Source organism: Toxorhynchites rutilus, chromosome 2 (genome assembly GCF_029784135.1).
Source record: "Toxorhynchites rutilus septentrionalis strain SRP chromosome 2, ASM2978413v1, whole genome shotgun sequence".
NCBI lineage: Eukaryota > Metazoa > Arthropoda > Insecta > Diptera > Culicidae > Toxorhynchites > Toxorhynchites rutilus.
Window position 1 is genome coordinate 181,397,707 of NC_073745.1, and position 27,139 is coordinate 181,424,845.

The following is a 27,139-nucleotide window of genomic DNA, read 5'->3' on the forward strand; positions in this document are numbered from 1 at the left end:
ACCTTTAGAAAGACATTTTCATTGTCGCTCAGCACTCCTCAGCAAACGAGTCTGCTTTCGGCGGCACCAAGCGTCGCCATGAGCAATATTCATTTAGGGCATTTATTTTTTTTTTATTTTGATTTTTGATTGTTCAAAACAATTATATAAATTTATATATTATATATTATATATTATATATTGCCTGATGTTTCTAAAAACACATCATTCAAACACAATTTTCATATAAGATTTTTTTGACGTAGGATTACGTCTTTCGGGAACATATTGGGGTACAAATTGAAAATCGAAAATCGAGCACGTCGTGAAAATTGTCCAATTTCAAACATTTATTGCTCAGTCATTTCATGATGGATTAATGAAATTTTTGTGTCAATCGATTTCGGCACTCCGTAAAATTTTTTTATATTGAGTTAAATAATATATGTCATGAAACTGACTATCGAACAATTGAAAAATCTTAACCCCTATCCTAATGGAAATACCCACTTCTAATTGGTCGAATTTGACGACATATGCGGCGGTTCCCTAACGGAGTCATCAAAACCAAGCTGCCAGGGAGAAATCGACATTGCAAATACATGAAAGTAGGAGGATCTTTTGTTCCTACCGAAATGTGTTCCCTAACAGAGACATCAAAACCAAGCTGCCTGGAGGAAATCGAAATTGCAAATACATGGAAGTAGGGGGAGTTTTTGTTCCCACCGAAATGTGTTCCCTAACAGAGACATCAAAACCAAGGTTCCCGAGGGAAATCGACATTCCAAATATATGCAAGTCGGGGGCATTTTTATATTGCAAATAAGGTGAGTGATACGATTAATTCTAGCAAATAAAATTTAAATTTGGAACTTTAATGTTGGTTGCTTCATGAAATTTCATATCAATGCCTTTTTTTTTTGATTATTGTGTATTGTGAAAATTTTATTTCAATTATATAAATAAAAACCAAGGTGTGTTCTCGCTCGAGAACTGGTCGTTCGGTTATCTGTTTTGTTGTGTTCATTTTCACCCAAGGAAAGTTCATGCGGCGAGAAAAAATTGGAAAAGGGGAGAAATATTCGAAAAAGTGATTTCCCATATGCTCTACATATTGTAGTAGGTGCTGTTAGTCCAATTAAAATTCGCATTGGGTTGAATAAACACTCAGAATGTAAAAATTATAAAACAAAATTACCTTTTCCATTTCAAATATGTTTTCTCTATATTAAAGTTACATGTTTTTACTAATGAGAAAAATTGATAATTGTGTTCGGTATTGGTAATTATCATATATTATATTGGTAGATTTTTTTTTCTTTATTTCATCCTTACTTAACACAGGAGGCATCTCGTTTAGGGTCACAGAGGGCGGTTTTCGTCATATCTCATTTCAATTCGGTATCTTTTATCTGATACGAACCACCAAACGACTGTTTACCATACTTCTGTCATCATCACTCGGTAAACACAAGTGGAGTGAACATACAATACCCAACAACCAAACAAAATTGACCTTTTCAGTGCCACCAAATCATTATCAAAGAGTTTAACGATGTAATTCTTCAGACATATCCAAAATCAGCAAATAGTCTAACGGAATCCTACGTCAACTATGCGGTCGTGTCTCGGACACAACCCTTCTGTAATTTTTTGTTCACAAACTACAGTTGTTTAAGTGTCACTACCTGAGCATTCGTATAGACAATGCACAATGGTCCTGCAGGTGTATTTAAGTGGAAATTAGCATCTAGAGCTCGACAGTTACTCTCTAGACAAAAACTGTCTTCGACAAAGTTGTTACATATGATAAAGTGCCCATTTGGATGTCATCAAAAATAAGATGACTAAAACTTTCGATGAAATAAAAAATCTAACTTTCTTATCTTTATAGATAAAGGTAAATATAGTTCAACAATGTAATAGCTCCAGTTATTTAGGATAACTTTTTAGAACAAAGTTTTTTCTTATCTCTTGAAACAATCGATATAGCGCTTTTTTCTATGTTGCGTTAGGGTCGCCATGAAAAAACGGGTTTTTTGCTCCAACTTTTATATTTTAAATGCAAACTGTCTTCGAAAGACTGTAAGAGCTTACTAGCACAAATATTTTGCGATGTAGAACTTGTCAATATATCAACTCTACTCAAAATTGATAGTTCTATCCAAAAAATACGCACTATTCATTTTATTGTCATTATTTCTGGTGCAAGCATAAACAAATTTGAAAGAGCATAGTTCACTCTACATAATGTGAGATTTTCAAAACTATGTTATTCCTTGAATTAGAGTAAACGTCAATTGGAATTAGTTTTTGGGTGAAGCAGGATTAAGATATTGAAAAGTTCTGCATCGCAAAATGTTGGTCTTGATCAGCTCTAAAAGTCGATTGAAATCAATGTTGATGTATTAAGATGATTTGAAATATAAAAGTTAGAACAAAAAACCCGTTTTTTCATGGTCACCCCAATGGAACTCAGAATAAAGAGCGCTAAATCGATTGTTTCGAAAGATACAAAAAAAAAATTTGTTCTACAAAGCTGATTAAAATAACTGGAACTACAACATTGTCGAACTACTCGAAGTTATTGATGGGTTTTCACCAAAACCCATTTAAATTTACTCAAATACAAAAAACATATATTTTGAAATCTCACATTATATAGAGTAAAATATGTTCTTTTAAATGCCGCCAATAAACATTTTGTATGTTTGCCACAGAAAGAACGACAAACAAATGAAGAAAGCGTATTTTTGGGAAAGAAATATCAATAACTTTGAGTAGAGTTGAGATATTGACAAATTCTGTCTCACAAAAGGATTGTCTTAGTAAGCTCTAACTATCTTCTGAAGACAGTTTGCATGTAAAATTTAAAACATAAAAGTTAGAGCAAAAAAACCTTTTTTTTATGGGGACACTAACACAACTTAGAAAAAATCGCTATATCGGTTATTTCAAGAGATAGAAAAAACCATGTTCCACATTGTTGTTCGAAATAACTGATGCTACAACATTGTCGAACTATGTTTACCTCTATCTATAAAGATAAAAAATAGATGTATTATTCCATTGAAGGTTTTGGTCACCCAAAATCGCCAACAGCGAATAATCGGTTACAAATTACTAACATAGCTAATAAGAAATATTGTCATAATATTGTACTCCCGGCCCTGTCAGGCTAACGCTTATGAGCGTTAATAAAAATATATATTTTGGAAAAAAAATTGCGCAAGACATTTTTTGTGTAGAGAATAACTGTCGGACTCTAGATGCTAATTTCCAATTAAATACACTTCTTGGACCATTGTGCAATGGAAGAAGAGGAAAATCGTATTTTGATCAAACGTTGTTTTTTTGATGGAAAAACTCCTGAACAATCCATGCACTGAATGACAAAAAAATCCACTTCTGCTCCTTCGAGAACTACAGTTTATCGGTGGTTTAGTGAATTTAAAATGGGTCGTACAACCACCGCAGATGCATATCGTTCTGGAAGGCCAAACGAGGTCAGAAACCAGAAATCATAAAACAAGTGCATCGACTCGTTCTGACGATCGTAAAGTGAAGCTACGCGAGTTTGCTGAGGCCGTAGGCATTTCAAAAGAACGAGTAGGATACATTTTGTAAATGAAAAAGCTATCCGTGCGATGGGTGCCGCGTTTGCTGACCGTCGACCAAAAACAGCGGCGCGTTGATGATTCAACAGCCGGTTTAGCGTTATTGAAGCGTAATCGAGTGGATGTGACAATGGATGAAACGTGGATCCATTACCACATTCCGGAGTCCAATAGGCAGTCTGCAGAGTGACTGACAAGCCATGAAAGCCGGCAAAAGCGGCCAAAAGACTAACGGTCGGCCGGAAGGGCTATAGCCTCCGTTTTTTGGGGTGTGCATGCCATAAACTTCATCGATTACCTGCAGAAGGGATAAACAATTACCAGAGATATAATTGCGGCCCATATTGCGGAGAAAAAAGTTCTGTTCCATCACGATAACGCACCATCGCATACGCCCATGAAATAATTTCGATTTCAATTGGTTTCTCACCCACCATATTCGACAGGCTTGGCCCCCAGCGACTACTATATGTTCCCAAGCCTCAAGCGGTATCTCATAGAAAGAGATTCACCTCGAATTAAGAAGTCATCGCAGAAACTGTGGCATTCGAAGACTTAGACGTTTCGTACTGCACAAAGGGGATCGAAGTGTTGGAAACTCTCTATACCAGGTGTATTGCCCTCGATGGAAACGTTGAGAAATAAATACAGATTTGCCCAAAAAAACGATTGTTTTCATTAAGAATCCCGGGACTTTTTAGCCCTTGTAGTAATGGACTGAAGATGGCGTCGTAGTGGAGTTAACCACCCACGTTTGAAGATATTGTAAACAATTAGAATCAATACCAATTTCAACTAAACTTCGCTTGGAAGTTGTACAGCAATACAACAATTTAACGAAATACCATGAAAAATTTATGTATGGATGACGTTACGTAGGGGTAGAGAGGGCAAAGTGGTTTGTTTGCTAGTATAACAATTGACTATAGCTGCCGTATTGATAGCCACAATATGTTTAAAGAATTTAATGACTTTTGGATTTAATTAAAATTTTTTTTAATGTCACCCTGTAATTCAGAAGAGCTGTCGCATGTCAAAATATACATAAAAATAGAAATTGTTCTCTCGATAGCCATTCGGCCGTACTTCTGTGCGCATGATATCTAAGGAATTTGTCGTGAAATTTAGTTTATTCAATCTGATATGTTGGACAAATCATCAGCTTGGACGACTATTCACATATTCTAGGAGAGATTAACAGAGATTTTGTTTAATATCAGCGATTAATTAGCATAGAAATTGCATTGATGTTTGGAGGCAAAGTGGTCATAGGTGAATAACGACTAACAATGTTCTGTTTACTAAAAGTGATATACCTTTTATACATTGACCCTGGAAAAATATGCCACTCCAATTAAACCAAGTCTCATTATGCGAAACGTTATGTGTTTCTACTACGTTTTCGTATGCATGAGAAAATTTAAAAAGAGACTGTAGGTGAATATGACAAGCTTATTTCATACATTTACCTCTTATATCAAATATGATTTGAAGTACACTCGACAACAAAATGAGAGGAACAGAGTGCGAAGTCGGAAATTTCAAGTGATTTTTGACATGCTGTAACTTCGTGAAAAATCAACGCATATTGATGGGATGCACATTATTTTGAAGCTACAACTACAACTACAACGTATTAGAATATTTTACGTACATTTTGTTATCTTCGTGTGTGTAGGTGTTGTGGGCAACAATATCGCGAAGAAATGAAAAATCGATTTTTCTCTGTTTTTTGCAAAGATTTTCTGGACTAACACAATTTTTTTGCTAACCAACTCAACAGCAAATCAAATTAAACTTATCAACCAGCTTTCATTTGGTTTCTAGAACGTTCATGTAGGACCTTGCCATACATATATATTACAATTTGAATGAAAAATTACCCCTCCGTCTTTGATGATGAATTATTCAATAAACAACCATCGCACCGCAAATCGAAAGACTGTTTTGAAAACTCCAATAAATTCTGCACAAGGATAATTTGTTACTTTGACGGAAAAAATGTATTCAAATTTTTTGTATCGATTCAAAAGTGTCAAAAACAGGATTTTTATAGTGCTCTACAAAATCCACTGTAATATTGCAGTAAGTTCTAATGTTTCCAGGTAAATTTTTAGCCTAGTGTATTCCCTGAACATCTGTGAACGTTTCATATTGATACGTTAAGCACTTTTTTCTAGAGAATATTAGAGGGGCATTTAATCGCAAATCGTACCAGCAAAATCCTACGCGACTCTCAGAATGAACGATTCGTAACCTAAATTTCCGACTTTGCACTCTGTTCCTCTAATTTTTTAGGCCGCAAATCGACCTTTTGGGACTTCAAATCAAAACTTTGTGAGCTTTGAGGCACCCCTAAATCATGTCCGATTGAGATGAAACTTTGGACAGGTAATTTTTTTGCCAATAAACAAATATACATGGTCGGTTCTTTAAATTCGATAATTATTTTTTTCCATATCTTCATTGCCTCTCAGTCCCAAAAGGTCGATTTTCGGCTAAAATATTTTTTCGAGATGACACCAGATCTCGCATTTCATGCATTTTAAAGTCATTTGACACCGAAAAAAATCGGTTTTCCAAATTTCCTTTATTCTCCCCTTGGAAGATTTTCGAGGATCAAAAAATCAAAAAATTGAGCGCTTTGAGGCACCTCTAAATCATATCCGGTTGAGCTGAATCTTTTTTTTTATTATTAAATCGGTTATGTTTACAGGCTCAGTTACATAAGTTTAAAGGATCCGAATTCCTATCTGTATAGTTACAAGTATATATAAACATTTTTCATTAATTTTAATGTTAAAGAAGTAGAAAACCGATTACTCGCGGTTTGCTCGAGTTTATAAGGGTGACATTTTTTTCAGGAAAAGGATGGGATATAAGGATATGTTGACAATGTCCACACTCAAATTCGCACTCACATTCATCATATTCAATTCTTATGCCTATCTTATATCTAATATGTATTTACATTTCACCTTAGTCTATTGTTGATAGAAGGGGTTTGATTTCTCGTGAAGGAAAAGGAAAAGGAGAATATAAGGATATAAGGACAATCACACACGAAGATCGATAGCTTTTAGGAAGACATATATTTGGGACATGTAATCAAGGTCTAACCGAGCCAACACATCTCTCACCGGCACATTGGGCTGCCTTCCTCTAGCCCGAAGAGAGTTTTCTAAATTCGATCTGGCAACAAGATACTCCTCGCACGACGATTTAGTGCGAATAAAGTCCCGACTCAAGTCCAGACTTTTGAACCATGGTTTGAGGCTAACCTTAGGGATAATCGAGTGAAGCCACCGACCCAATTCATCTTCGTTCCACTTACGTTGCCAGTTAGCGATGGTATTTTTACGGACTAAGGAATAAAATTCATTGAAGGCGATTTGACGCTAATAAATATCGCCTTCAATTGCACCTACCTTTGCCAATGAGTCAGCCCTCTCATTACCCGGAGTTGAGCAATGTGAAGGGACCCAGACAAAGGTAATGACATAACAGCGTCTGGATAAAGCACTCAAAATTTCTCGTATTCTTTCAAGGAAGTACGGCGAGTGCTTTTCCGGCCTCACTGAACAGATAGCTTCGACAGAGCTAAGACTATCCGTTACAATGTAATAGTGTTCAACAGGTCGTGAGGCGGCGCTGTCCAGCGCCCAATGTATTGCTGCCAATTCAGTAATATACACTGAGCAAGGATTCTGAAGACTGTGGGAGGTGCTAAAAATTCCGTTGAATACTCCAAATCCTGTGGACTCATTCATAGAGGCCCATACTTTGCATTGAAGATCGTAGGAACGATCCCCGATCGATGATAATCTGGAATTCCATGGATTTTCTCCTTCATGAACAGATCAAAATGTACAGAGGAATTGATGTAGTCAGGAAAACAAACACGGTTGGGAATATACGAAGAAGGATCAACCTGCATGGAGATGATGAATCCAGAATGAAAATTTAGCTCGATAAGCTGCTCAAAATTTTCGATCACCAATGGGTTCATAACCTTACACCGGATGAGGAACCGAAGAGATAATAAATTGAAGCTATCTTTTAGCGAGAGTACACCTGCCAAAACCTCGAGACTCATGGTATGCGTTGAGGGGGATGTATGCCCTCAACGCATACCATGTGTCTCGAGGTATGCGTTGAGGGCATACATCCCCCTCAATACGCAATACGCAATACGGAGACAAAGATACTGAATTCGCTCGAGTTTAATGAGGTGTGTTTTGGCAGCTGATTGAAAACAGAAACTGCCATACTCCATCACTGAGAGAATAGTTGTTCGATACAACATCATAAGATCTTCGGGATGGGCTCCCCACCAGGTACCGGTAATTGTACGGAGAAAGTTTATTCTTTGTTGGCATTTTTTACTCAGATACCTAATATGGACCCCCCAAGTACATTTGGAGTCGAACCAGTCCCAAACATACTTGAATGACATAGCATGAGTGATCGGTTTACCCAAAAGTTGAAGCTTTGGTTTTGCTGGTCTATGCTTCCTAGAAAAAAACACCATCTCTGTTTTCTCCGTGGAGAATTCGATTCCTAGCCCAATGGCCCAGTTTGAAAAATTGTTCGAAGTATCTTGTAAGGGTTCTCGCAGGTCGCATTCTTTTGATCCTACGACAGACACCACTCCATCATCTGCAAGTTGTCTTAAGCTGCAATTTTGTGTAAGGCAATTGTCAATGTCGCTTACATAGAAGTTGTACAAAAAGGGGCTTAATCAGGAGCCCTGAGGGAGGCCCATGTAAGAGACCCGACTCACTGCCGAATCTCCGTGAGAAAAATTCAAATGTTTCTCACAAAGCAAATTATATAACATGTTATTCAATAGAGGCGGTAGACCCCGAGAGTGTAATTTGTCTGACAAAACCTCTATTGAAACAGAATCAAAGGCCCCCTTTATGTCCAAGAATACTGAAGCCATTTGTTTTTTTTTTCGGCGTAAGCCATTTGAATTTCTGAAGAAAGCAACGCAAGACAATCATTCGTCCCCTTGCCCCTGCGGAACCCATATTGTGTATTTGAGAGCCATTCGTTTCCCCAACGATCAAGGCGAAATAAGATCATTTTCTCCAACAATTTCCGTATACAAGACAGCATTGCTATTGGGCGGTACGAATTGAAGTCGGACGCGGGTTTTTAAATGACTATAAATCGTACTTGTCTCCAGTCATCTGAAACATTATTATGCTCCAGAAACCGATTGAATAAATTCAACAAGCGATGTTTCGCCACATCAGGGAGGTTTTTCAACAAGTTGAACTTAATTCTATCCGTTCCTGGAGCCGTAATGTTACAAGAAAGGAGAGCAAGAGCGAATTCTACCATAGAAAACTCGTAATCAATATCGTACCTATCTTGTGGTATATCTCGAACAATTTTTTGCACAGGAGCGGAACAAACCTTCCGTGCAAAATTAAAAATCCATCGATGTGAATATTCTTCGCTTTCATTCGATGAAGAGTAATTTCTCATGTTTCGAGCCACTTTCCATAATTTTTTCATTGACGTTTCTCGTGACAAACCTCCCACGAAATTTTGCCAATAAGCACATTTTTTCCCTTTCATCGAGTTTATAAATTGATTTTCAAGGTCCAAATACGTTTGAAAATTCTCAATGGTTCCACATTTCCGAAAAGCGTTAAATGCGTTCGATTTATCCTGATAAAGCTTGGAACATTGGCTATCCCACCATGAATTGGGAGGCCTTTGACGAATAGTGGAGCCTGGGATGGGTTTCGTTTGAGCGTGAACCGCGCTGTCATATATCAAACGAGAAATGAAGTTATACTCCTTCAATGGAGGCAAACCATCTCTGGAATTGATGGCTAGAGCAATTGCGTCCGCATATTTTTTCCAGTCAATGTGTCTTGTGAGGTCATATGCCATGTTTATAGATTCAGAACAATTCGACCCAATGGTGATGGAAATTTTGATTGGCAAGTGGTCACTACCGTTGGGGTCCTGGATTACATTCCACTTGCAATCTAACGATAGTGAATTCGAGCAAAGCGAGAGGTAAAGAGCACTTGGGTTAGCAGGAGGTTTAGGTACACGTGTCATATATCAACAATGAACGATTGTCGTCGTACTGTTCCCCCCAGGCAGTTCCGTTAGAGTTGAAATCTCCCAAGATCAATCGTGGCTCAGGAAGGAGTGAGCACATGTCAACAAGTTGCTTGAGGCTAACCGCAGCTCTCGGAGGCCAATACAAGCTGACAATTCAGAGCTCTTTGCCTCTTATGTTTGCATGACAAGCAACAGCTTCGATCCCTCCAATAGGTGGAAGGTCAATTCGAAAAAATGAGTGGCACTTATTGATCCCTAATAGCACCTCTCCGTATCTGTCATCACGGTCCAAGCGTATAATATGAAAATCATGGAAAGAGAGATCATCTTGCGAAGAAAGCCAAGTTTCGGACAGAGCAAAAACATCACAATTGAACTTATGAATTAAAAATTTGAATGTATCCAATTTAGGGATAAGACTACGACAATTCCACTGTAAAACAGTGATATCTCCGACCTCTCTATTTAAATTAGACATCAAGAGAGATACTCATTGCAAGGAGGGGCCATGTTTGCATCAATTGTTGCAAAATTGTCTTTAACACTGGAAGCAATGAGATGACAATGGTTCTGATGGAATCGGAAACGTTAAAACACATGAAGATTTGATCCACAAGGTCAGTCAACTTTATAAATCCCGATTGGGAAGTTGAACTGGACGGAAAAACAGGGACAGTTGGGGTTTTTGATGTCCTCTCGAGTGCTAGGCCATTCGAAGGTGAATTATTCCCACGGAAACCAGGAGGAACCTTATTTTGCTTGTCCGCTGCACTCGATTTTTTAGACATGCTAACAGGGGGTATAACCGGAGGGACTTGTCCTTGAACTTTGGGAGTGGTCACATTTTTGCGCCGGGGATTCCCTTGGAAAATGAACGGTGTGCCCCCGTTAGCTGTGTCCGCTTCCATTTGTCAACGGGCAACGTGGCGAAGACATTTTGTGTGTTGATTGGTTGTTGTTGTTGGGCCAGTGGAGAAGCGCCCTTTAAAATATCCGCAAAAGTGCGTTTCGAGCGTTCCTTCAAAGAGCGCTTCTGTTTCTCCCCGCGACTCTTGTAAGTTTAACTTACAAGAGAGCTCGTGTGGGGATCCCCCGCAATATGGACATTTATGCTCAGTCGCACTGCAGGATTTCCCCTCATGTTGCTCTCCGCAAGTGGCACAGCGCTCCTTGTTGGCACAATAATCTGAAGTGTGACCAACTGACTTGCATTTTTGGCAAGTCATGGGTTTTGGCACGAAGAGTCGCACAGGCAGTCTCAATTTGCCCACCATGACGTAGTCAGGGAGAGCGGAACCAACAAAAGTTACTCGAAACGAGCCTGACGGCGTGAATTTATTTTTTCCCTCTTCTTGGGATACTTTACCTAGTTGGCGGCTGTCCAAAATTTAAACGCCAACCAAAGGGAGTTTTTTGAATTTACCAACTCCTTCTTTTATCATTTCGCACGTCAGACCCGTTTCAGTTACCAACCCCGAGATTTCTACGTCATGGGAGGGCACGTAGACACGATACTCTAGGGTGTAACTCTTAGGATTCGGGGATAGGGTTCTCAGGGTCGCTTATTCCCTAGCCGGCTACCTTCAAAACCCTTTTTTTCACAAGCAGAAGTTCCTTCGTGTTTTTCGCACCTCCAGGGGACCTCCCGCACCTATTGAGGCCACCTACTAAGCCCCCTCACTGAATGCGCTCAAAGGTTGTGCAGTGCTGACCCATCTCTTCCGACCGATTGAGGACGAGGGCTGAAGACTCCTTTAGAGTCCGAAGAACGATAAAAGCGAAGGGATAGTGGTCGTAAAGGAGCACGATTATCTGTTTTATGTACAACGTTTCTTCTTTCTTTATTCTTTCTATTCTCTATTTCCTTTTCATCTGTCCCTAAATTCTCCTACCTATCGTTTTCATATTTATACTGTATGTGACGTCACAGTTTTTCATGCATGATATACTTGCGGTACTTGGGGGTGAATTCTTTCTTTCTCTTGATCAGTGATCTAGCACTGGGAATATTTCAGCTGCTCTGTGCAACTTCCTCGGGGAATTTCCGCTCTTCACAGTCTCTTTGATGCCAATTCGCGATGGCGTATACGGATTGTCGTCTTCGCCCAAAATGGCTGGTAAAGCTGATCAGCTTGTCGAGCTGCGAATTACGTTATACGAAAAAAAAAGCCCGCTGGACGGACCTTTTTTCCAGATTTTTCTTCTCTCCTCTTTCTAGTTTTCTTATCCTTTTTTCTACGATCCTATCTTCTGTGAAACGGAACTAAACGTTACTACCTTTATTCCTATTTTCAATTTCCAACTAACCTTATATCTCTTCTATCGCTTTTCCTCCACCACATCTATTCACAAAATCAATCTTTTAATAATTTCAAATTTAACTTTCCGTCGCGCACTTCTTACTTCCTTAAGCGGTCTAAGTCGTTTGCCGGCACTGCTCATTCACCGAGCTTTTCTTTTTTTCAGCTAATGTGCGGGAAAAAAATAAGTTTTTTCTTTGCCTAGTTGGCTACCCCGTTCGATGACGGTAGGCCAACTGGATAGTGTGTCGCGGTGGGTATTATTTACCCAGGACTCCAACCATTTGTGTATATCTAAAAATCATCCAGTAACCGGCGGCTTGGAATAAATTTAATTTATTTTTCATACCTTTCTGTGAATTTGGGTGGAGCTCAAATTGCGCTTTTGAACCAACGGTTACATTACCCCCCCGTCTAGGTTGAAAATAAATGGAATTTATTTTCGTTAACCGAATACGTTTATCCTCTATTCTAAAAGCATTTCCCCTCTCAAGAAATGAATTCAAATTTCAAACATTTATTTCTTCAAAGTCACTCATTTATCAGTAATGCCACTCTTAAAGAAAACGAATTAAACGAATGTACCCAATCAACCTTTTAGTGTTACGTAGTGAATAGGTGATTTATCCGACTAAAGCGGGTCGATATCTCCCAATGTTTTCATCGTACGCGTATTTTGTTGTGGTCTAGTTCTTATTCGGTTTTCGCACACCATCTGTCCCATTAGAACCAACTAGGAAACATGTGAGGTCCTAGGCCTATTCGGAGTAATCATGGTAAGTAAATTTTATTAATTTTATAGCTGAGTTTTCGTTTGTAACCTTAATCATTATTTCTCCCTTTGTTCAGTGGTCTCTTCTCTTTCTTAACTTTGGCCACCTATGAGCAGAACGGACAAAAATAACTGATAGTGCTCTTGGTCGTACATCATGTGAACTATATTTTTTTTTTAATTTTTTTTTTTTAATTTTTTTTTTTTTTTAGGTGTCTATCGGCTTAAAATCTGCCGCGGAGAAAATACCTATGGGTTTTCCACCCTCGTCTTCCAAATCATAACAATTTGTGCCAACTCTCGCGATTACTGTACATGGAACGTAACAAGGACCGAATTTGGCATTGTAGTTACTTGGCGCTGACGACTGCCTAAAATTTCTTTTGAGAACTTTCTGTCCTACTGAGTATGAAGGTGCGTTGGTCTTATATCTCAGGTTATAATATTTTCTATTTTTGTCGTATCCCTTTTCTAGGTTTCTTCGAACCAGGTCGTAAATAAAGTGATCGATGGCGTTTTTGGTTATCATTCTTTCCTTTTCCGAAATATCCAGTTCATCGAGATCTAAGCGATGTTCGTCACCCCTAGTCACGATTTCGTGACCGTACAATATTCTGTATGGACTGAAACCAGTTGTACTGTGAGGGGAATTATTTAGCACATGTTCAACCTCCGATATGCGAGTATCCCACAATCTTTGGTCCGAACGTACATATGTGCGTACACAAGCATTGATCGTGCGAATTAGTCTTTCTACTGGGTTGGACTGACTATGGTGTCTCGCGTTAGTCCAATGTTGAACCCGATACTTCAGTAACAATTCCTTGAAGGTTTTGGACAGAAATGTTGTAGCATTATCTGTCACTATATATTCTGGTACTGAAAACCGTCTAAACCAGCTCTCTTCAACGACCCTACGGACATTATCGGCTTCTATTTTCCGAAGCGGAATAAGCAAACAATATTTAGAGAAAAAATCCATGATTACCATCAAATGTGAGTTGCCAGCTTTGCTCCTAGGGAGCGATTGTATGAAATCAATTGCAACAATTTGAAAGGGTTTGGTGGTTATCCGTTGTTTACCAACTTCCGGATGTAAAGATCTATTTGCCGGCTTACTTTGTTGACAGATCGAACATCTACGAATGTGAGTTCTCACGTCATTTGAAAGTCCTGGCCAATAAAATTTTTTTCGTATTCGGGCTATGGTTTTTTCTACTCCCAAATGGAGAGAATCATCATGCTCTTCCACCAATATGTTCTCGCGCATATTGTTTGGTACACACACTTTCCATTCAAAACGATAATCTAAAAGATTAATTTTTGTGGATACAAACTTCTTCAAAATTCCTTTATCTATGCGGAAGTCTTTATACTTCTCAGGTTCCTTTTTGACCTTTTCGAGTAGGCTGTTGTACCAGTCTCCGTTTTGACTGTTCGCTTGAAGAGCTAGCACTTCGATTGATCGTGATAGGGTGTCCGGCACCACATTGTCAATTCCACGACGATGCTTGATAGTCATATAATTTCTTTGAAGTTCTAAGCTCCATCTACACAGTCTTGATGAAGTTCTCCAGTTGCTTTTGAGAATGTAGGTTAATGCTGAAGCATCTGTAAAAACAGTGAAAGATGTTCCCTCAACGTAACATCGAAATTTCCTGATTGAGCTCAATACGGCGAGAGCTTCCTTTTCAGTTGCGAAGTATCGTTGCTGGGTACTACTCAATTTCTGAGAAAAATAAGCAATTGGTTTATCAATTCCTTCGTGATTTTGTGTGAGCACTCCTGCAATGGCCGTATCACTAGCATCACAGTGGATAGAGAAAGGTTTACTAAAGTCTGGATTCGTTAAAATCGGAGCGGTAATCAACCTCTCTTTGATTTTCACGAAGGACTCATCAGCCCTTTCGTTCCATTTCACTGTTTTGGGTTTTCCTTTGAGCAACTCGGTCAATGAATGCACAACTTCGCTGTAATTGGATATGAACTTCCGGTAGTAATTACACATACCCAAAAACCGTCGTAATGCCCTCAATGATCGTGGCTTTTCGATGTTGAGTATCGCTTCGACACGATCAGGATTGGGACGTAAACCATTCTCGGTCAAAATGTACCCGAGGTATGGAACTTCATTGACACAAAAGTGTGATTTTGTTAAGTTGATCGATAGGTTGGCTGTCTTGAGCCGTTTTGCAACTTCTTGAAGCAAACTCAAATGTTCGTCGAAAGACTTGCTAATGACGATTATATCGTCCAGGTAAACAAATACCTGGGGTTCAAGTTCACCTGATCCCAGCACACGATCCATCAATCTAGACAAAGTAGCTGGGCTGTTTGCTAGACCAAATGGCATTCGGGTGAACTGAAATAACCCTCTACCTAACACAGAAAATGCAGTGTACTTTTTTGATTTGGGGTGCAGGGGAACTTGAAGAAATGCCTGTGATAAATCAATCGTGGAAATATATTTACAAGGACCTAGTCGGCTTAAAATCCGATCAGCATGAGGCAATGGGTACGAATCCCGGATAGTTTTTTCATTTAACTTGCGTGCATCTAAGCATAATCTAACAGTACCATCAGACTTATCAACGGGTACGAGACGTAATGCCCAATCGCTATAGGACCTTTCAATTACTCCTGACGCTAGCATTTTGTTCAGTTCTACATTGATTTGCTCTTGCCTTTTTGGCGAAGTCGGAAATGGATTTATTCGTACTGGATCCTGTTTTCGGGCTTCTTCGGTTAGTTCAATACGATGACTTATCAGCTGTGTGGCATCTAATCGACCTTCAACTGCTGCTTTAAATTGGGTTTTTGTTCGTTCTAATGCTTCCATTTGAGATTCTGTCAAACTTGGACTTGTGGGACTGATTTCTATTTCTTCGACTGAGGCTGACACCACGGAAGGTACGATTCCAAAAGCCCTCCAGAAGTCTGATCCTAGTATAAGCTTCCGGGGCAATTCCGGTACTACCAATACAGATAATATTTTTACTGTATTGTTGAACGATATCGGGACGTTTACGTAACCTTCTACCGCTAATCTTTGACCACTGGCCGTAGTTAATTGTACATTCGAAGAAAACACTTTCAATTTACACCTGTCGATGAGCTGGGAAGCACCTGTACCCAGAATAGTACGGTGTGCTCCACTGTCTAATAAACCGAGAATAACTATATCAAATATTTTAATTTGTACAAATGGTCGATCATCGTGATTCAAATACACGAATAGTTCCTCAACCTCTGCTTCTGTGTGGTCGATATAATCCTTGCTTTTTAGTTTTCGGAAACCTTTCTGAAATAATTTATTTTTAACGCTTTGATACTGATGGGGATTTGGAGCCACGAAAGAGCGGACTTGCCCCTTCAAGCCGACTCTCCTGCGTTTTTTGCACAATATGGGCAACTTTCTGTTTCTACCTGATGAAAGCCACATTTTAAACAAAAATTGTGACGTGGGCGTTCGCATTCGGTCATGTGATGACCAGGTAACCTGCAATTGTAACAAACTCCTGGTTTGGGGGGTTTGTAATTTTCCAGCAAAATTTGCAATCCTTTGACATTCTCTTCGTTTCTGTTTCCTTTGGACTGTACATTGTTTCTTGGATCATTGTTTAGCTGTTTTCTGTGCTTTTTGTCATCTACATTTACCGATTTTGACGAACGGTAAAAATTCCTAGACTGATAATTCAGTTTATCGTCATTTACAGCAGGATTTTGATTGAAATTCGACCTAAAATTCACCTCGTTGATTTGAGGTCGATTTCGGGAAATGGACGTCTCGTGCGAACTTGATGAATATTTATACCAAAATGTCGAGTCCAGTTTTCGACCAAATCTTTTGAGATCTGCTAAGTTGTCAATATTGGATGCAACCGCGAGTCCTTTATAATCCGATCGTAAATTTCGAAAAACAATCTCGAATTTCTTGCTTTCTGAGATTGGTTTCGTTAAAGCATTGAATATATCTTGCATTTCGTTGAGATAATCCTGAAAGCGTTCTTTAGAACCTTGTTTTCGTGAAATGGCGCGTATCTCATTTACATGATTATGATCTGGACTAAGGAATTCTCGCTTCAATTCTTGTACGAGTTCCTTCCAGGATCTAAAATCTCCATTTTCGTAACCAGTCATATACCATATTTTTGCTTGTCCTTTGAACAAATGAATAGCGGACCTAAACAATTCTCTTTCAGAAACCCTTTCTGATTTAGCGTAAAAATCTATTTCCTTTATAAATCTCATTAATCCCTGTCCATCATCCCTTCCATCATATAGCAGATTCCACTCAGAAATCGGCTTACGTTTTTGAGAATAACGTTGTTGAGTTCTTGAGCGACCTCTGATATGCGAACGGTTGGGAGATTGACTAGAATCACTGGTTTCCCTATCCGATCTTGAATTGGGCGATTCGTTATGTGGCAGTTTTCCCTTATTTTTGGGTCCTAGCGTGATTTTTCGAACATACTTTTCTCTATTGATCGTGTCATTACTGACCCGGTTTTTACTTTTGAACTGAGGTAATGCATAACGAGAACCACCAGCCATTGATAAATCTCTTGTTTCGTGTACAGATTCTAATTTTCTTTTTACTAACGGTGGAGCAGATGTCCCCTGCATCTCAACTTCTGAATTTTCTTCATTTGTTGGGTTTTCTTTCTCGCGAGTATTTGATAAATCTTGTCTGTTATCTTCCGAATTACTTTCAGTTAGATTTCGACGCACTGATAGTTCCAGGTTTGATATCGATTGTATAATTTGTTGTGTTATTTCTTCGCGAATTTCCTGCAGTGCAGAAAATTGAGAAAAATATGTATTCATCAACCCTCTAATGGCACTGATGATTTCATCCAAGTCTGTGAGGTCATTTTCTACGTCGGAAAATTCCTGCACTCTTCTTGCGCGTGAGAAGTAATGAACTAATCTTGTTTTAAGACTGTCTTTCAATCCTTCAAATCTTACTACACCTTCTAAAAACTCTCTGATTGTTTTGAGGTTTCTATCTATAGTTTTTATTTCTTCATCTATCGTAATATCACATCGCGTGAAATCGATATCAAATTGATTTTTCTCTCTTTCGTCTTTCAATCGATCCCGCAACTTTCGTTGTAATGCAGACCGGCTATCTGTTGATTCGAATTGCACTGCTCTAATTTTCAGTTCGTATTCAATTTCATCTCGCTCTAAATGGTGAACCATAAGGCTCTTGTACTGTATTTGAAATTCTATATCCATTTTTCGATCACAACCAGTAACGATTTTTCCAACAATCAGCGAAACAAATTTTAACCAATTAAAGTAAGATCAACGTCTGGCCTCTTCAGACTCACTCTGATTTCCAATCGTACTGACCGTTCTCAGTTAATGTTCCACAAGAACTTAACTCCCGGAAGATTTGAAAACAACTGCTTGGTTCTCAGGCACAAATATGTTTCCCGAAATTTACAAAAATCGTATCCCAATCGCAATCGCTTTTCCACGATATTTTAATAATTTTCAAAAAAAAATATCGCCTATGCACAACCCGTTTTATTTCCATGTATTAATCCAACTATTTCATCTTTAATCGAAATAAGTATAATTGTGAATAATAAGAAAATTAAACTTATATAATAAATAATAATTCCTTCTTATAACTAGAAAACCAACACCATATTTGTATATACAAAACAATTTTGTTATTCTATTTATCAATTAGAATAAATTCTACTACTCTTCGTTTGGAGAACGAATTTGAAAAAAATATAAATTTATTTTTCCCCCCTCGAACAGGAGGTGAAAATTTAAGTAACCGACTGTTTTCACAGTTTAGTTGGGCGCCAATTTGTAACTCTTAGGATTCGGGGATAGGGTTCTCAGGGTCGCTTATTCCCTAGCCGGCTACCTTCAAAACCCTTTTTTTCACAAGCAGAAGTTCCTTCGTGTTTTTCGCACCTCCAGGGGACCTCCCGCACCTATTGAGGCCACCTACTAAGCCCCCTCACTGAATGCGCTCAAAGGTTGTGCAGTGCTGACCCAGCTCTTCCGACCGATTGAGGACGAGGGCTGAAGACTCCTTTAGAGTCCGAAGAACGATAAAAGCGAAGGGATAGTGGTCGTAAAGGAGCACGATTATCTGTTTTATGTACAACGTTTCTTCTTTCTTTATTCTTTCTATTCTCTATTTCCTTTTCATCTGTCCCTAAATTCTCCTACCTATCGTTTTCATATTTATACTGTATGTGACGTCACAGTTTTTCATGCACTTGGGGGTGAATTCTTTCTTTCTCTTGATCAGTGATCTAGCACTGGGAATATTTCAGCTGCTCTGTGCAACTTCCTCGGGGAATTTCCGCTCTTCACAGTCTCTTTGATGCCAATTCGCGATGGCGTATACGGATTGTCGTCTTCGCCCAAAATGGCTGGTAAAGCTGATCAGCTTGTCGAGCTGCGAATTACGTTATACGAAAAAAAAAAGCCCGCTGGACGGACCTTTTTTCCAGATTTTTCTTCTCTCCTCTCCCTAGTTTTCTTATCCTTTTTTCTACGATCCTATCTTCTGTGAAACGGAACTAAACGTTACTACCTTTATTCCTATTTTCAATTTCCAACTAACCTTATATCTCTTCTATCGCTTTTCCTCCACCACATCTATTCACAAAATCAATCTTTTAATAATTTCAAATTTAACTTTCCGTCGCGCACTTCTTACTTCCTTAAGCGGTCTAAGTCGTTTGCCGGCACTGCTCATTCACCGAGCTTTTCTTTTTTTCAGCTAATGTGCGGGAAAAAAATAAGTTTTTTCTTTGCCTAGTTGGCTACCCCGTTCGATGACGGTAGGCCAACTGGATAGTGTGTCGCGGTGGGTATTATTTACCCAGGACTCCAACCATTTGTGTATATCTAAAAATCATCCAGTAACCGGCGGCTTGGAATAAATTTAATTTATTTTTCATACCTTTCTGTGAATTTGGGTGGAGCTCAAATTGCGCTTTTGAACCAACGGTTACAAGGGAGAATCTCTCGCCGATCACAATTGCATTTGCGTGTTTCCCATCACTCACGTGTTGTCGCAGTTTGTTCGGTCTAACCTTAGAGATTTCGACCACGGAGGAATAATATCTTGCCAGATCTTTCGAAACCTGAATGACATTGATAGACTTTCCTTTTTGGCTTGGGCCGGAAAAAAATAACCCATGGACCAGCTCCAGGTGCATCGTCTGGATAGACCTTGACACGAGGAGAGGAAACAACTAAGGGAGAGGACGAGGTTGATTGTTGAGCGGTAGCGGGGTCAGTAGGGCTGGGAGGCAAGTTCGGGAGTTGAGCGGAAGCGGGAGCGGGAGATTGAGGGGGCGAAGAGGAAAAGTTTGCCAATTTTCTTGAGGGGGTCTTGTTAAGGTTGATTAACTCTTTCTCTGAAAAGACATCTTCTGAGGGGGGAACGCGTTTAAGTGACATCCCAGTCCCCGTTGTAGCTAGTGAGGAGGAAACAGTAGTTTCAATCTCCATTTCAACATGACCATCTGCCATTACGGCAGATATAAAATAATATAATTTTTAATTTTTTTTTGTATTCCTAAACCTAATATATATTATACCTAAATCGCAACCCAGTGCGAATGAGATGAAACGGTGTCCAAATCGAACCGCGTGGCAATCGCTCGGCACAGATGCAACGGTATATCGCACCACAACACGATGATGGAATCGATGACGATGATAAAGCACACACAGCGATGATACGGCAGACGCACCGCACCCGCGGTGGAGGACTTCTTCCTTACGCTGGTTGTGATTGCTGTTCTCCTCACTCGCGCAATAAAGAGAACCCCGTTAGGGCGAAATAACTTCACCAGCCACGAACTGATAACGATATAATCTCCACTCTATAATAAAGGGTGTGTCACATCAAATTGCATCACGGAAAAAACGCTGTAGAAATTCGCCCAGTAGACCGATCCTTTTGAAAATTTTAGACAGTAAAATAAAAACTATTAAACAACATTTGGCATTTTCTTTTTATTCATATTTCGAGCCCAAGCCCGTATGCTCGCACCTTCCTCTTTACCCTGTCCATAAGGTTCTGTACAACGTCAGGTTGTAGTTTTTTTTGAACAGAAATCCATTTTCTCTTGAAGTCCGCCTCCGATTTGACAACTTTTGGGTTCTTCCGGAGGGCCTGCTTCATAATCGCCCAATATTTCTCTATTGGGCGAAGCTCCGGCGCGTTGGGCGGGTTCATTTCCTTTGGTACGAAGGTGACCCCGTTGGCTTCGTACCACTCCAACACGTCCTTTGAATAGTGGCACGAAGCGAGATCCGGCCAGAAGATGGTCGGGCCCTCGTGCTGCTTCAATAGTGGTAGTAAGCGCTTCTGTAGGCACTCCTTAAGGTAAACCTGCCCGTTTACCGTGCCGGTCATCACGAAGGGGGCGCTCCGCTTTCCGCAAGAGCAGATCGCTTGCCACACCATGTACTTTTTGGCAAACTTGGATAGTTTCTGCTTGCGAATCTCCTCCGGAACGCTGAATTTGTCATCTGCGGAGAAGAACAACAGGCCCGGCAGCTGACGAAAGTCCGCTTTGACGTAGGTTTCGTTGTCCATTACCAGGCAATGCGGCTTCGTCAGCATTTCGGTGTACAGCTTCCGGGCTCGCGTCTTCCCCACCATGTTTTGCCTTTTGTCGCGGTTAGGAGTCTTCTGAACCTTGTATGTACGCAGGCCCTCCCGCTGCTTGGTCCGCTGGACGAATGAACTTGACAAATGCAGCTTATTGGCGACATCCTGGACCGAACATCTCGGATCACGTCTAAACTGCTTAACTACGGGCTTGTGATCTTTTTCACTGACGGAGCATCCATTTTTGCCGTTCTTCACCTTCCGGTCGATGGTTAGGTTCTCGAAGTATTGTTTTAGTACTCTGCTGACCGTGGATTGGACGATTCCCAGCATCTTACCGATGTCCCGATGTGACAACTCCGGATTCTCGAAAATTAATGTGCGCAGGATTAATTCACGACGCTCTTTTTCGTTCGACGACATTTTTCCAAATTTACGAAAAATTGACAGTGAAGCATGGCCAACGTGATCTATACACTCTTATCTGATTATAAGCGAAAGCTGAAAATATAATTCCTAAAAATTAAATTTCTACAGCGTTTTTTCCGTGATGCAATTTGATGTGACACACCCTTTAGACGCGAACAAATTTGCGACCGATGTCTTCGGACTGAGCGAGCTGAATGAGCGCTGAAACTTTGCACAGGTCATTTTTTGGGCCAATAAACAAAATGTACATGGTCGGTTTTTGAAGTTTGGCATGACCATTTTTGCTGCCACCCTAATGTTCCCCTTATGGCACCGAACTTTAAATTCGTCATTTCTCGAAATCATAAAATGTGGTCCAGTTTGATTTAACATCGATTAAATTTGCTACAACATTTCTAATCTGTCATGGGATTTGAAGTTGCGGACGAAAATGAGGTTTTTGCTACAAAATGAGTTATATATTTGAAGATGCACTTGCTCGTGCATCTCGTGTTCCCACAAAAGTGTATTCTACCGTGCATTGTAATGCATGAAAGATCCGTGACGTGACAACGGAGTAGATTTCATCGAAAAGGATCTCCCAATTATTTCCGATTCCACCAAAAGGGCTGTTGTCATACAAAATCTCAAGAAGAGTGACAGACTGTCTTTGTATTTAGGAAAATAGGGAAACGGTGGAATGAAAAGTCGCTAAATTCCGTCAAAACGTTCTTATGTGGTTTTGACGGAATTCAGCGACTTAACATCAGGTCAAGGGACAGTGGCGCAAAACGGTCAAAGTTTGAGGTTTTTGAAAAATCACCCAAGGGGAAAATCAGAAATCGGGATTTTCTAAAAAAAATTGTTGATGCCAAATGTCTTAAAATTACATGAAACGAGACAAAACGTATAGTTTTGGGTGCTAATAAAAATAGTTATCCGAATTTTTCATTTGGAACTTGCTGCGAAATGATGATTGAGTTTTGAGTTTTTTGAAAACCGAAAAATTACCGGAAATCGTAGTTTAAAAAAAAAGAATCATGCCAAATGTCTTATAATTGCACAAAACGTCAATATTTACAGTTATCACGAAAAAACAATTTCGAAATCCGATTGAGTTAATATTTTTCATTGGGTATATTATCGTGCAAGTCATCATTTCGCAGCAAGTTCCGAATGAAAAATCGAGATAACTATTTTTATTGGCACTCAAAATCATACTTTTTGCCCCGTATTCCGAAAAAAAAGTCCCAAATGTCGTTTTTTGACAAAACAATTTATTCGATATGACAGTAGACCTCCCTCAACATTTCACGCAATTTGGCATCAATTTTTTTTTTAAAACCTCGATTGGAATGGGGTACTTTTTACTCCCTTACCCAGCCAAGCCCTTTGGAAATTAAAAAAAATTTGTATCGCGCAACACTGAAAAAATTCACACATATCTGGAAAAGCCGTAGGAACATATTTAAATATTAATTAGAGTAGTACTGAATGCGTAAATCCAAAAAAAAAATATTTTCAGGATTTCAATATTTTTTTTAGTATTCCATTTTTTTTAGTATTTTTGTATTTTTTTTTTTTTGATAATTATTCTTGATACATTTTAGTGAGATGCACATTCAGTATTTTTTCCAAATTTTTATCTCGGAGCTTTTTTTATATATATTTGCTAAAATTTGAGTTATATATATATACAGGGAAACTTCGATATAACGTACCCTCGTTATAACGTACCCTCGATATAACTTCACTCGATATAACGTACACATGATCAAAATCCAAAAAAAATATTTTTTTTATATTTTTTTTCTGAAAGAACAATAAATTATCTGTATTTTGATACTAAAGTTGTATACTTTTGTTGTAACTTTAACCAATCCTGAAATACAACTGTTTTGTGATTCCGGATTCTAAATGAATCAAAATTCAATCAACAGAACGAAGGGAAACATCATGAGAAAAGTTGGCTTCTTCTTCTTATTGATTTTATTCATCAACCTTACTCAAACAGCAACACAATAAAGTATTATAAGCTACGCTTCAGAGTTCTATATTATGCTTCGATATAATGTACAATTTTGAAAGTAAAATGTACGTTATATCGAAGTTACCCTGTTACACTATATATATATATATATATATATATATATATATATATATATATATATATATATATATATATATAGATATATATATATTTTTTTTACTCCCTTACCCGGCCAGGCCCTTTTGCATAGGGTGTTTTTTCGAGGTGGTAAACATTTTGTATGGGGTAACTTTTTGAAAATTTAGGGTCGATTTTTTCCCATACATTATTTGGCACCCTAAGATATATATTGCACATATAATAAGCAGTTCATCGTATACAAAGTTTATGTAATATTATACTTGTCAATACAAATTGATATATTCTGGCCAGAACTAACTGAACAATATACCGCTGTTCGAAAGTTGGTGAATGCATTCTGGTGTGCACAAAAGCACATTCTCCCCTCCGAGCGGAAGCAACCGAAGATGAAGCGTCGTTGTAGTGGAAAACGCCGTTGCCACGGTAACCCGATGTGTCGGGCGGAAGAGGATTCCCCATTCGGGACAGAAAGCGTTGTAACATCGACAATGGTTTTTCCTATCAAGCAAACTCTCTTCTTGCACTCGGTCGGAACAACATCGTATAACATTACTTCTATAGTCGGCTTGTTATGTTTATATATTTCATATTTTTTTTTTTATTGGTGAATTTTCATTGATCCTTAATGTGCCTTTCGATTCGTAGCTTTCATCAATTTTTATTGTGTTCCAAAAGTGATTTTAAATAACAGTTCAAGATTACGCCCATTGGACGTATGCTTCAAACAGTGTGATACAAGTTCTGTTCAACGTTTCTTAAAGCTGTGTGGGAATATTAAAGAAGTGTGAGAAAAGTATAGCTGTTATTGAGTGCCGTTTGATGAAAGGAAGAAAATCTTTAAATAAGTCTGTCAGCAGAACCGTATCTTTCCACAAGATTAGGAATAGCTGCGTGGAAATTGTACGTGAAACAATGGCGACAGAAATGATACGAATGAATTTGCATCTTTCGCCTAAAAGAAAGTAAAATTGAGAAAAACCGACCTGGATGTGGTGTGTGCGTTTTTCCGTGTATCCGGCCCTGCGTGGTCTAAAGTAAAAGTATCTTTTACATAACTGCAGACAAAAAAAGAGAACAGAGTGCAGAAAGTTGAAGGGTTCCGTTCTGCGGATAAAGTATTTGTCTTCTCTTGCAGGTTAACTATGAGTTTCGGAGCAAAATCTTTCAGTCAACATAATAATGTATTTGCTATTGGTTCAGTGACTATTCGTTCAGACTGTTGTATTCAATTTATCGATGCCGATTATATAATTGTCATCTGTATACTCACGAACCAATTATGAACTCCAATTTGGAACCACAATTTGGAATATGACCAATTGAATTTGATGCTTCGAACCACACTTCCAAATATTGAGAATGACCCGAATTAGTGTCCAGACTATGTCAAACATTTGAGTGTAGGATAAGTGGGGATAGTTACCAATACGGTCTAAATAAAAAAGGCACGTTGTACATTTAGCTACACTTGTTTTCTCTCAATAAATAATGCTTATTCATTTTATTAAGCTTCAAGTTACGAAATGTATAATAAAATAAAAGAGATGATTTTTTGACATTAAAATTTCATGTGTGATGATTTAATCAGCGGGCAAAACTCTAAAACCACTATAAAAAACTTACATTTTCTTACAATCAATGTGCTCGATTTGTTCATCCTACCATTTCCCTCCACTTGTCGGATTTTACCAAAGTTTTTTGATCTTAAAGTTTGATATGATCTTGGTTTGTCTACTTTTTGAATGCTCGAATGTGTCAAATCAGGTATTCAAATGTTTCAAAACATGAAAAAATAGTCCTTTTCATGATTTCCTGTAGTTTTACAACATTTACGGATTTTGAAAGGCTTATAAGATACACCTTCTATTGGTGTTAATGCGCCCCTCATTTGAGCTAACTTTAAATTAATCACCTGATGATTATTTGGTATACAGCATATACAGCTATCTCACCAAAAATTTACAGTCTAAGTTTCTTTTTATAATAAAATATATTTTTGAGGCAGAAATTTTGCAAAATTAATGTGTTCGACATCTTTGAAAAATGAGAAAGAGTCGGAAAAGACAAACACTTGAAGTAAAAGATGGACGCTTGGGGGTGGGTAAGATGAACACTAACTGAAAAGTTATATTTTGAAATTCAAGTTGATGTATTCAATAAGTGGAGTCTTCAAATAGACCTTAAAATGATTTAACAAAAAGGCCTGACTAAAATCACCTAGAAAGTGCTTGTAGTTTTCTCTTTTTGTCTAGTCTAAAATAGCTTCCGACTTCCGACTTTAAAAAACCGCTAAGCCAGTCGTCTGAGTTGATGTAACAGAACTTAGTGTCGATATGTTAAGATCGACGAGAAGACCGATCAGCTTCAGTAAGCGCTATGCAACTTTGATTGTCTTCGTAAACTCAGTGTCTCAGTAAACAGCTTCCGTAATCACTGGAGTTCCTGGAGACATTCAGCCAACGCAACATATTCTGCTTCACAACTGGGAAGTGCTACTGAAGTTTGTTACAAGTTTCCTACAAGTCCATGCTATCAATTCACCATCTAGCTTGAACATGAAACCAGTGTTAGATTTGCGATCTGTAACTGCTCCGGTTGCAGTTGCTTGCCACTTCCCAAATGCAATTCGTAATCCACCATACCTCTGAGATAACGTAAAACCTTCTTGCATTCGGTCCAATCAGCCTTGGTTGCTTTCGTAACACGCACGTCCCGTCACGTCACGACACGTCAATGATTCTACCATGCAATTCTCATGAAAACATTCACATACACCAGCAACGTAACGACCCGTCAGCATACGTTCAACGAAAACGACCGGCAGGGTTTGTAGAAAAGAATAATTGACGGAGACGGACGGCTCGTTTGGTTTTTGTCTGGGCTTTGTGTCTCGGCTTTTGTTTTGATTTGGTTATACAGTAATTTACATCAACATCGACATTAAGCTACTTGAACAGATCTGTGATGCAACACGTTTAATTAGACATTTTTACCTCTAGTTGGACATTTTTGTAAACATTGAGTTCGGGGCCCAAATTATGGCCCCACATTGAAAGTCGCCACCAGTCGCAAATGTCCAATTACTGGTCAAAACCGACTTCAATGCGACACTGAGTGGTGCCTCAGCATATCGCTTTATAAGTAACTTACTGTACTTTTTATGCGAACATATCTCTTAGCTCCAAATTTCGGAGTGAAAATTATTCGCGACTAGTTGAAATAATTATTCTATTT

General features: G+C 38.8%; 1 long non-coding RNA gene across 2 annotated transcripts; it reads left to right on the forward strand.

Moving 5' to 3' along the window:
* The first annotated feature begins 12,594 nt into the window (after nt 1–12,594).
* On the forward strand, nt 12,595–13,321 carry LOC129764355 (uncharacterized). 2 transcript variants are annotated; one of them, XR_008741110.1, is made up of 4 exons: nt 12,595–12,762; nt 12,836–12,917; nt 12,971–13,172; nt 13,234–13,321. It is a non-coding gene; the product is annotated as an uncharacterized LOC129764355 (long non-coding RNA). The 2 variants fall into 2 exon arrangements; XR_008741111.1 differs by lacking the exon at nt 12,836–12,917.
* Nucleotides 13,322–27,139: the final 13,818 nt, after the last annotated feature.